This window comes from Hydra viridissima, unplaced genomic scaffold, assembly GCF_058129835.1.
Source record: "Hydra viridissima isolate aposymbiotic clone 2 unplaced genomic scaffold, HvirCarnegie_v1 scaffold_14, whole genome shotgun sequence".
NCBI lineage: Eukaryota > Metazoa > Cnidaria > Hydrozoa > Anthoathecata > Hydridae > Hydra > Hydra viridissima.
In genome coordinates, this window is record NW_028324313.1 from 3092451 (window position 1) to 3105349 (window position 12899).

Consider the following 12899-nt stretch of genomic DNA (forward strand, 5'->3'; position numbering starts at 1 on the left):
AAACAGTGAGGAAGGGAGGGAAGCCGCCATCAAGGAATTGGTTGACAATCACCCAACCACAATCCAGTTCTGCGAGTCATTGGTTGATGATCATACTTCGCTAGAAACATCAGATCTTGACGAAACAATGGATCCAGTGGACCTTGAGTTTTTGAAAGACAGGAGGCAGGTTTCAGCGCATCGCCCTGGGACTTCACAGCCTAGCCAATCAAAGCTCAAGCCACCCTTGATGCTTGAATTTGAAAAGTATCAGACTATGGCCTTACCTGAAAGGGATGTGGATGCTTTAGAATGGTGGAAGCAAAATAAAAATGAGTTACCTTTGCTAGCTGGTCTGGCTAGAAGTTACTTGGCTATACCTGTGACTTCTGCTTCATCAGAAAGAATGTTTTCAGTAAGAGGTAGGACAGTTACTGACTTTAGACATAATGTAAAACCAGAAAACACTAGCATGTTAGTTTTTGTGAGTCAAAATTACGCAAGGGTTCCTTCTAACCTCAACGATTGGGAAAAAACTTGCGAAGAAGAGCCGTATGAATTACCACATGTCACACCACCAACTAAGAAGACTCACCAACAGGGAAAATCACATAGTCAAACTGAAACTAAAAAAAGAGGTGCACTTGAAAAGGCTTCTCCAACTTTATCAGATACTCAAACTGGTCCTGAACCTAATAAGCAACAACAGCTACAGTTAGATACTCAAGAGAGTCAAAGGACTCTAGCTCAACAAGAAGGGTATGAAGTGACTCAAGGTAAAGACCAAACTCAAAGTGTCTCTTTGTTTATTCCAATGACACTCCGGCACAAACAAAGTAGAATCAAAAAAGCAAAATTAGGTAATATAATGAAGTCGAATTGAAAGGGGAATGAGAAAAAAAAGTACAGAGCATCTGAGCTTGCAAACATTTTATTAGAGACAGATGATGATATATCTGATGATTAATTTTTTATCAATAACTTGTTTGTTTAAAACTGTAAATGTAATATTTACTAATAGAAATACAAAAAGCAATTTAAAGTATCTTTTTTTAGTTTTTCGGTAATCAGCAAAAAAAGAGGTAATTTGTGATAAAATGCGGTAAATCGTGATAAAAAGCGGTAAAAAGTGATAAAAACGGTAAAAAGTGATAAATGCGGTAAAAAGTGATAAATGCGGTAAAATTGCGTATTACGCATTTTTACGCAAAATTACCGCGGTAATTACGCATTTTTACGCATTTTTACGCTTTTTACGCAGATTTACGCATTTTTACGCAAATTTACGCAAATTTACGCATTTTACGCAAATTTACGCATTTTTACGCATTTTACGCAAATTTACGCATTTTTACGCATTTTTACCGACGGTGCGGTAACGCCGATGCTTAATACAGTTCATCTTGTTCAAAAGTGATATGAAAATACGATTTAACTACGTTAAACATAAGCTAAAGCTTATGTTTAACGTAGTTAAATCGTATTTTCATCGTATTTTCATAAAATCATTAAAATTTATAGATTTTAAAGAGGAAAACTACAGTAACTTTTCTTTGAAAAATTATCCAAAAAGTACCTTAATCGATAGAGATAGCACAAGAATTTAAAAAGTTGTATCTAGCCATCCTTTTCTTCTTCAACTAAGTAGCGAGGCTTTTTATGCACTTTTACTCTCTAACTTACTTATAAGCAATAAAAGCGGAATGAAGCTAAATCTAATCGAGTCGAGATTAAAACAAGTCATCGAGCTTCCTCAATTCAGCAGTTTGTATCCGCGCATTATCATTTAACAAACAAATTAAATTGCTGGTCTTGGTTTTCTATGAAGAGAAAAATTTTTTGTCCTATGAGATTGGATGGATAGCTACAACACCATTAGTAGTGCGGAATTTTAATTATACCAAAAGGAGTAGAGAAGAAGTTGCTTTTATATAATTTAAAGTGGAGAAATTATTGACGATAACCTTTACACAAAACCAAGAGGCGTCTCCATATCCCTAAAAATCCAATCGGCTTAACCTACGAAACACTAAACCCCATCCCCACTCCCTAAATATGCACATAGGAACCGCAGAAAAAGCCTCGCCTCACAATAATTAGTATATGCATAATTAAAGAATAAGCTATAATTTAATAGCGAATGTCCAAATAGTTAAAATTTTCAATACAGACAGTGCACAGTATTTAATTACATCAAAGAAGTTGAACATTAACTTAACCAAATGAAATGGTATCAACCTAATAACTGTTTATTTTTGTTTTTTCAATTCTCGTGTAGGCAATTGATTTTTATTCTTCATGTTCGTTTCGTACTTTTTATTTCAACTTCTGAGTCATGGTTCTTTCGATTCGTTTTTTTGTCTCACAGAGAATACAAAACTTTCGAGAACTTTACTAATTAAACTCATATAATTGTATTTCTATTCATGTTTGCGAAAACAATTTTAAACATTAATGGTGGAACTTATTTACTGGGTGACATTTAACGGCTCAGTATTTTTAATGAGTCGGTAAGTATTTTTTTATTTTTAGTTTTTAGTATTTTATTGAGATGTTCAGTATTTTAACTAAATGGTCAGTGTTGTATATTAACTGTCAGTTAACTAATTTAGTCATCAGTTTTTAATTAAATGGTCCGTAATTTCCTCTCTCCTATAACTCTCTCTCTCTTTTCCTTTCCTTCTCTTTCTCTCTCTTTCTTCCTCTCCTTTTTTTTATTTACTTCTTCTCAAATTTTTTTTCAGCGAAAACAACAGAAGATCAATAGAGTTATCATTATTCCAATTACACTAACGATGGAAAAAAATCATACTATAGATGTAAAGCCATTCAAAGACGCAAAGAGAAATGTGATGCTGCAGTTTATCTGTTATTTGATTCAGCAAGTGACAATGTAATCATTTACAGAACTGGAAATGGACAGGAACATAACAGTAACAACATGTCCAAAGAACCCATCCCAATTTTTTTAAAGACTGAAATCAACAAAATGTTTGACTTGCTTATAAAACCAAAAAGAATTTTAAGAACCATTGTAGATTATGGCCACCAAATCCAAATGAAACAACTTCAAAACTATGTAACTGCTTACAAAAAGAAAAAGTATGGTAGTACATCAATTTCTCTAAGTGAATTAGAACATAGACAATAATAATGTTCCTAACAGTGAGGATGAACCTTTTATAGTATACTACAAAATTCGAAATTTCAAATTTTTTATCAACAAAAAGACTCTTATGACAAGTTTCAGGAAAAGATAAATTATATGTTGATGCTACGCACAAATTAAATTGGCAAGGGTTCCCTGTGTTACTAGGTAAGACCACTGATATGGATAGCCATTTTCATGTATTTGGAATGGCCATGTGTTCCAATGAAAAAACTGCAGATTTCAAGTTTACATTTGAAAGCATTTCTTATGATTTGGCAAAAATCAACCAGGGAGGGTATAAACCTGAAGTATTAATCTCAGATGGTGCTAATTCAATTCGAAATGCATTTTCTAATGTTTTTGGCAAAAAGGATATGGTGATGTGTGGGGCGCATATGCGTCGGTATATTATAAAAAGGCGGAGACAATTGTGAACAAAAGCCATCAAGATGAACTTATTGAGGATATAGGCACATTGCAAAAACGTCAGAATAAAGAGATCTTTAAGAAAGCTTCAGGTTTGTTTTTGAAAAAATGGAAAACACTTGAACCAGAATTTTCTAGGTACTTTGAAACAGAATGGTAGAATTCCCATCAAACTTGGTACGAAGGCTTTAGACATTTCACACCAAGTACTAATAATGCCCTTGAAAATTTAATAGATTGGTGAAAGATCAAGATACCTTTAGGGAAAGGCTTCCATTCTCAAGATTTAAAAAGGTTGCGCTAGAGATGGTTTCAAAATGGTCAAATGAATATTCAACAAACATGAAAAAATACAGCCAAGAACCAACAATTACACTAAGCTTGTGGACAAAAGGTTATCAGTGGGCCAAGACCAACAAATTAATTTCATGCGAGCAAATAGGTGAATCAACTGAATATTATTTACCTGCAAATGGTGAAATAAAAACTAGTCAGAAATAGATTTCATTAAAGAAATGAAATGGAAGACTTTTGATCAATTTAAACAAAAAGCTTTTAAGGTCTGGATCTTAACTATGATCAACAATGAAGTCTATGTAGCTGTTCAGATTTTTTTAAGAAATTCATGTGCAAATATATTGTTGGTTTTGAAATTCGAATGAAGTATTGTAAACCCCAATTGGCAGCAAAAGATATTCCTATTGGTGAAAAAAGAAAACGTTGGAGACCAAAAAAACCTACTAAAGCATTACTAAGAGATAAATCACCTTTTCATATTGTTAAATATTGGGAGATCAAAAATTTTTCAAAAGTGTATAAAGTTTTTACAAACCAACTTCTGCTTTTACTGACCAATTTTAATTTTTATACTGACAAAACTAAAGTGAAATACTGACTATTTGTTTAAAATACTGACCCAATATTATATATATACTGACCAAAAAATACTGAACATTTATTTCAAAAAATACTGACCGGTTCATCACAAATCCTGACCAAATAATTTGTACTCATTAATTTTTTATATAATTAAAAGCGCAAATTTGATTATTAAACTTTGAAAGTCTAAAAAGATAAAAATTAACCAGAAATTGAAAAATCCAAATATCTCTCTCTTACATACATACATACATACATTAATACATACATACATACATACATACATACATACATACATACATACATACATACATACATACATACATACATACATACATACATACATACATACATACATACATACATACATACATACATACATACATACATACATACATACATACATACATACATACATACATACATACATACATACATACATACATACATACATACATACATACATACGCACATACATACATACGCACATACATACATACGCACATACATACATACATACATACATACATACATACATACATACATACATACATACATACATACATACATACATACATACATACATACATACATACATACATACATACATACATACATACATACATACATACATACATACATACATACATACATACATACATACATACATACATACATACATACATACATACATACATACATACATACATACATACATACGCACATACATACATACGCACATACATACATACATACATACATACATACATACATACATACATACATACATACATACATACATACGCACATACATACATACGCACATACATACATACATACATACATACATACATACATACATACATACATACATACATACATACATACATACATACATACATACATACATACATACATACATACATACATACGCACATACATACATACGCACATACATACCTACGCACATACATACATACGCACATACATACATACGCACATACATACATACGCACATACATACATACATACATACATACGCACATACATACATACGCACATACATACATACGCACATACATACATACGCACATACATACATACGCACATACATACATACGCACATACATACATACATACATACATACATACATACATACATACATACATACATACATACATACATACATACATACATACATACATACGCACATACATACATACGCACATACATACATACGCACATACATACATACATACATACATACATACATACATACATACATACATACATACATACATACATACATACATACATACATACATACATACATACATACATACATACATACATACATACATACATACATACATACATATATACATACATACATACATACATACATACATACATACATACATACATACATACATACATACATACATACATACATACATACATACATACATACGCACATACATACATACGCACATACATACATACATACATACATACATACATACATACATACATACATACATACATACATACATACATACATACATACATACATACATACATACATACATACATACATACATACATACATACATACATACATACATACATACATACATACATACATACATACATTGTTGGTTGACTTGATTCAGTCAGTTACATTATTATGTCTGGAAAATGAAAATAGTTATGATAAGTTTTTTTTACGCCTTGATTTCACAAGCGAAAAAAGAGTTCATTTTATGTGTGTTTGTAATCCTTTTCACAAACTTGAATTGCTATTTGCTTACATATGGTATGAGATTTTTTCGATGCCCTCAAGGTGTCTTCTAAATTAAAAATTCTTACACCAAAAATTTTCAAGGTTTTTGATATCAAGATTTATATATTAGAAATCTGGAGAATATTTTTTACAGCACTAAGTGATGGAGATTTATTCAGGAATATAAAAACTTCTTTGTTCTTGTTCCACGAAGTTTTTTCAACCTGTTCAGCTTGTTCAACTTGTTTCAACTTGTTCTTCAGAAGATTTAGATCTTTTGTTAGGTCATTCAAATCCATTTGTGTTGAGAGACATGATTCTGCTACTGAACAGTTCAAATTTTGATTCATCTGTGTATAGTACATGGTTTAACATTCCTTGCGTCCAATTATTATGCTGTTTTGCATATTTAAGTCTGTTTTCTTTATTGCCACGACGTAGTAAAGGCTTTCAAACTGCAACACACCCTCTTAACCCAGCTTTTAGCAAATGTCGTCGACTGCAAGATGAGGAAACATTTGTCCCAGTTGCAGCCTGAATGTCTTGGGCTAGTTCACTGGAGATTTTTTTCCGATTTCGCAGAGACACATTTTAAAAATACTTTATGTCATGTTTTGTAAGCTTTGGAGGTCTTCCACTTCGAATTTTATCCTCAAGAGATCCCGTGTTTTTAAATTTTTTTTATAATTTCTCTAATGGCTGTCCTTGAATATTTTGTTTTTTTGGACAATTTGTCGTTGAAAATAACCTTCTTCATGAAGCACGATAATTTTTTTACGTTCCATTAGTGGAATTTTACCCATTTTATTACTTAAATAACAATAAAAATAATACAAAAGAAAAAAAAACAAAAAAAAAACAGTATCTATGAAATATCTTTGTAAACTGTACTATCATCTAATATGAAGCCTTCACAGCAATGAATAAACAAAAATGCAAGAGCAAACTAAAAACAAAAAAGCTGATATGAATTGGGTTTAGATCAGCATACAATAAAAATAAACACGTTAGATATCTAAATACAAAAATCTATGTAGAATTTTGATAAATATTGCTTTTGTTTGTTAAAATAGTGTTTAGCATTGTTTGAAGTTAGACATTACTTTATATAAAAAAATAATCGGAAGCTATTATTCAAAATCTGTTAAAAAAACACGAGTTTAATAAGTGGGCTAAAACTTATTCACAGTACTGTATTTTGGTAACTAGATTAGTATAAAATCGAAAAAATAGGCATTGAAAATTGAGAAAATAAAGAAGGATTTTATTAATAAAGAAACTTATTCAACATCTAAATAACGACATTTTTTAAAAAAGTAAACATAGTTACAGAGTGCATCATCATAATCTATTAAGTCCAAAAGAAAGATAAAATGACAAGGAACTTAAGCAGTCCCTCCATTAAGTAGTGGTCTTTTCCAAGAATATCTTTAAGTGACTTTTCAGAAATATGATCAACTATGGGAATAATAAAGGAAAAAAAATGTTTTTTCAAATAAATTCTCACACATATCTTCACTGTACTAACAATTTTACCAACATAATTAACTAAATTCTAAATTTAGTAGTAAGTCTGACTAAAATGTAACCACTAGAAATCAATTTGTCTTGGTTTTGAAACAAGGTCTCATTTGTGAGACCACTGGTGCCATCCCTTTCACTATCTGTTAAGTCACAACTTAAGAAAATTGCATCAACTTGCATGAACCTAAAGTATTAATCTCAGATGGTACTAATTCAATTCAAAATGCATTTTCTAATGTTTTTGGCAAAAAGGATATGGTGATGTGTTGGGCGCATATGCCTCGGTATGATTCAGCGGACGTGAATGTCAGATGATTCAAGTTGTATATGGTTTTTTGTTAATCACAACAAGTTTTCTGAAGTGTTTCCTTACTGGATTTAATTACGAAGGATTCGTGTGCTTTTGGAACAGGTAGTCTTTTTCCACGAGGTTCTAGACCTTGATAAAATGTTTACAAACTACAAAAGCAGTTTTTTTTAACAGTAAGATTTTCGTCAACTGGAGAAACAAAATTATCAGTTAATAACATTTTCTGGTGATTCTCTTTAAATGATTGACACTGCGAAAGGTAGATGGCTTTTTCCCATTCAGAATTTGATCTCGAAAGCTGCAACATATGTGTAGCGCGCAGCATTTGTTTTAAATTTTGCAACCGAAATACCAGTTGTGTGCTTTTTTAACAGATTGTAATTTGCTATCAAAAGATTAGGAATGTCAAAACTTTAGCTTCCTTAGGTGATGTCTTAGTGTGTACACAGAACTAATTATTTCTCAAGATGGAAGGCGCGCATCATAAATTTACTAATAAGCTAAACAATAAAAAACGAAAAAAATGAGAAAAGATTACGGTTATCTCCCATCGAATGGACGTATGTTGCTTTTGAAGCCTATTGTTAATGTTTCAAAATTGTGATCAATGTATTAGATGTTATTAGCTGATTCCCCGTCAGGTAAGCAAATAAGTGTGGATCAGTGTTATTTGTTTCCATAGCGAAGTCACAGAGTTAAATGTGGAATCGTTAGCTGTGGTATCGGGGAGAGGGGAAAGGATCGGTCGTTACTAAAATCTGCAACATTCGAATAGATTTGTAAAAATCTATTCGAATGCTGCAGATTTTAGTAACGACCGGTTAAAAAAAGCAACGCGGAAAGAAAAGAGAACATCAAATGTAGTCATTCTTTACAAGTATCTCTTTCTTCGATATCGTTTTCAAAAAGTCATAATTATTATTTAATGTAATTTATTATTGCAAAGATTACTTATGTAAAATTGAACTTTTCTGTTAAGCGCAATAAAATGACGAATAAACTAAAACTGCTTTATAAAACTTTTCCTGTTTTAATTATGAAAAATGAAAAAAGAAGTCAGTTACTTCTTTTTCTTTTTCAAAGAAGCGAACCAATCACAGGTTTGTTTTGTGAGGAGGGAGAACTAAAATAAAAACGAGGATAGATAAAAACCATATACAAGATGATTCACCAACTCTTCACATAAACAAGTGATGAAGCGCAAGAAGAAAAGGTAAATACAACTGGGAAAAACGTAAACACGGAGACTAAGGTACTTACTTTTGAGGTAATTTTTGAATTTCAATAAAATACCCCTTGAAATGTGGGACATTCGTGATAAAAATAACTTTGGAAAAAAATTAGCCTGATCGGACCACTCTTGTGCCTCCCCCAGAGCCCATTTAATTAAAAAAATGGTCAAAAAAACGCCAAAAACGACTATGTTCGACAGGCTAGGGGGAGGTAATAAAAAAAAACTTTTAACTGATTTTTTTTATAATACAGGTATTGATTTATATTTTTAAATAAAAAGGGTAGTTAAGGCAGAATATGAATATTTTTGCTGTTTTATTGTGTTAAACAGTGTTAAAAATCGCAAAAAAATGAATTATTTTGCCGCGAATTATAAGAATGATGAAATACTTTGTTTTACACTTTAATTTTGTTTTTGATCAGTTATTTTCTTTTCTCTATTATATTTGTGAGACCAAAACAATTTTACTCGTTTAGATTATAATAAAAAAAATACTTATTACCCAATCAAATTTTATTCGTATTATTGTTGCCGAAATTTATGAATTTGCAGTTTTTTTCTTGAATTTACACGTTAACTAATTGTTTTTCTTTCTTTCTTTCTTTTTCTTTTTTTGAACATACAGTAAAATTTATTTTTAATAGTACTATTTATTTATACATTTATCCATGTTTTATGACTTATGGTATTTTAGGTTTTATGGTAAACATTAAAGAAACTGAAAACAGAGATGAAGAAGGAGATCTTAGGCCAAGAAAAAAAGTTTATTTCCTTATTGGAGAAGCTAATCCAGCTATATCAGGTGCTGTATTGTAATTATTTTGATTGATTATTATATATTTTTTATTTTGCATTAAAATGATACATTGTATGCGTAATTTAATGTATACACAAGTACTTTATGTAAAAAATGTTATGGCTATTGCTTATATAAATATGTTTTCCAAAAAAAAAAAGCTTTTAGTATAAGAAATGAAATATTGAAGTATGTATATTATTCACATCAATAAATACATTTTTTATGTTGTTAAGGTATGCAACTTCCAATAGGAATGGAAATATTGAAAAACTTTTACTACATCAAATCTGCACTGGAAAAAAATGTGAAAATGTCATTAATACCATATTGCATGCCTAATACAATGAAAAAGAATAAATGTAAAAAAGACAAATGCAAGTGCATATTATCTTTGATTAAAGCTCCTTGGAATAAAGCTGGATTTCCAATAGTTTTTGACAAAACCTTTAGAAAGCATCTAAGTAGTTTAGAAAAAGAATACTGCAGTTAAAGAAAGCATGAAAAGAGAGGATCAATTTTAGATTTAAAAAAACAAAATTATTTTATACAGAAGACAAAGAAAGTGTTCTGGATTGGTACACCAAATCTTAGACGTACCACTCAATTTTTGCAAAAAGTATATTAAAAGAATAACGACAAGAAAGGATTTGATAAAGGCAAAAGGATTAGATAAAGACAAAAGGATTAGATAAAGACAAAAGGATTAGATAAAGACAAAGCCGAAGATTTGAAGTTTTTTATATGATCAAGAAAGCGATAGAAAGTTTATTCTCGGAACCGAGGATAAGAAATATAGATAAATAAGAAATATATTCTTCATTTATCATTTTATCATTTTTGTTCTGTAAGGACATAAAGCTTTAAAACACCTTTAGATTACCGTCAGTTTACTGGCTTGAAGACCAATGTGACGCAGTAAATCAAATCATTAGAACAAATTCCATTGTGATAAAAGTCTTTTCCATAAGTATTTACACGAATTTAAAATTTGAAAATAGATTAATTGAATACTTTTTTCAAATTTGGATGTGTCTTGTCTCCAACAACAATACGCTAGGATTATTGTTGGAGACAAGAAAAAGATCTGCAAGAAATTAATTATTCACGAAAATCAGAAGCATTTAATGTGCATTTAATGTACACAAAGCGCTAATTTCTCAAAGTTTACATGACATTTGTACTTTTTACGAAAATATATGTTTTGATGTCATAAGGAAACCTGATGTGTCAATATTTTTTTCATTGATATATTTTTGTTTGGTGGTCCTAGTATATTCAAAAATGGACATTTGTTTTCATGTGACAAAAAAAAAAAAAAAATTACAAATGTAACGAATAAAGTATAAACTTTAATAAGTCATTTTAAATAAATCAATTTTATAAGGATTGCCAACAAATCTTTTCATCGTGTTGCAGCATACCTCTTAAGAAATTATCGATTGAAATTTCATTTTTTTTATAACAACCATCATTTCATATTATTTCATATCAAGTTAACTAAATGGAGAAATTATGATGTTTTAAAGTTCATTCTGTTTCCAGTTTTTTGAAAACATGATCAAGAATTAATGCATTGGTTTTATTTTTGTTTCATTTAGATTATTATATCAGTAGGATCTTAAACCGAGACTTTAAGAATCCTTTTTGATGTAAAAATAATTTGTTCTTTTAATGGAAATTAAGTTTTTCATTGATCTTGGCTCTCTTTAATCCAAGATAGAGAGCAGATTTTTAAGGCTAATCTTCAATTTATCTTATTATAATAATGAAAGATGATTTTTCATTTGTAGTTTTGTTTTTAAAAAATGATTTTTATTAATTTTTTTTTTAATAGTTTTAAAAAACAAACAAAAATTTGCCAGCTATAAAAGCCATTACGATGGACACTATAAGCAACGGCCGCATTTACCAAATGCACATGAAACGTGAAAAAACAAAGTGAAACCTGTGATTGGTTCGCTTCTTTAAAAAATAAAAATAAAAATTGACTCCTTTTTTCATTTTTCATAATTAAAACAGGAGAAGTTTTATTAAGCTTTTATCAAATTTATAAAGTGTGTTGCCGGGTTAAAATTCTTATTTTGAGTTCTTATTTTCAATGAGGAAGAAGGAAGAGCAGAGTGATATGCTGTAAATTTAAAACTTATATTTAGAAAGATAATTATGATAATTATAATAATTAACTCCAAAATGGCGGCGAACAAATTATGAATATTAGCACTAAACTCCTTTAAAATAAATTTTACAAATGTTGAGAGATATATAAATGTTGCATTGGTTACTTAAAGCTAATCAATACAACAATATGCATATAATCTTTCAAATAAGGTAAAGATTTATAACAAAGTTAAAAATACTTTAGAATAGGACAAGGGTAAATGGGAAATTCCATTCCCGCCTTTTTTTTTTAAATACTAGTCCACAAAAATTGTCAGATTGGTAAACTTAGTTGTCTCCGATAAACTTTTTACCAGGCGTTTAGTAAGTCAATGTCTTGCAGCAACATTTTTATTTTGTGTTTTTAGTTGAGCAGTTAAAGACATTATATGTAATACTCTTAAAATGGCAGATTGCGTGCAGATAGGTAGTATGTATGGACTAAAGTTAAACAAATTAGATATAAATTAACAAAACAATTATCATATTAAAAGTTTTGTAATGCAATGATGATGATGATTTATATACTTTAAATTATTAAGATTATCTCTCTCTTTAGATAATCCTAATAATTTAAAGTATATAAACATTTGATAAGTTTAAATACGATTGATGCAAACCTACAATTTCGGACTAAAAAAGAAAAGAGAACTAGA